Source organism: Penaeus monodon, chromosome 22 (genome assembly GCF_015228065.2).
Source record: "Penaeus monodon isolate SGIC_2016 chromosome 22, NSTDA_Pmon_1, whole genome shotgun sequence".
Taxonomy (NCBI): domain Eukaryota; kingdom Metazoa; phylum Arthropoda; class Malacostraca; order Decapoda; family Penaeidae; genus Penaeus; species Penaeus monodon.
Genome location: NC_051407.1, coordinates 42,237,677 through 42,238,326, shown reverse-complemented (window position 1 = coordinate 42,238,326; position 650 = coordinate 42,237,677). Strand labels below are relative to the sequence as shown.

The 650-nt window shown below is 29.4% G+C and overlaps 1 protein-coding gene across 1 annotated transcript in view; it reads left to right on the top strand.

The window, feature by feature from the left end:
• The window catches only part of LOC119587160, a gene marked incomplete in the record, with an annotated part of 3,329 nt that overhangs the window by 1,164 nt on the left and 1,515 nt on the right, over positions 1-650 (top strand).

Genomic DNA, 650 nt, shown 5'->3' with positions numbered 1-650 from the left:
GTTTGCCATGTGATTCCAATGGCATATCATATTTACAGAAAAAGTACTAATAAAATGAAATGTGACCCATTGAAGTATTTCAAGCAGTAACTTGTTATAGTGAATATACCTTTGATTTTGTTCTCTATCCAGATCACCACCAAAATCTGAATAACTGTTTTTTCTTATATACCAAGAATACATTTTAATCAGTGTGCATCAATAGTTTTTTTGCATAAACCTGGTGACAAACCAGTTCACAAAGAAGCCATTCATTAAGTAAATGCAGACTGTAATAGAATCTCACCCCTTCATTTAATGTTTGTATTCATGTACTGTATGTTTATCTAGTTCCTGTTATAATAAAATGTTTGGCTAAAAATAAACAATTCCACAAGGCAAGTAGATTATTTAATTGCAGTATATAGGAATGTGATATGATTTCTTGAAGATTACTGTATAATGTCATGTATCTATAATATCATATATTTCATCTTCCCTTGCAGAGTTAAAAAAGAAAATAACCATACCCATTTATTCTTTTCCCTGTTACTGTATCATTCAAATATTCAAAAGTATTTCAAATAGATGTTTACATTACATGAAAGTTATATCCATTAGCCAGTTTGTATGTGATCCAAGTTCATTTAGTTGTGTTGGTATGACTGAAT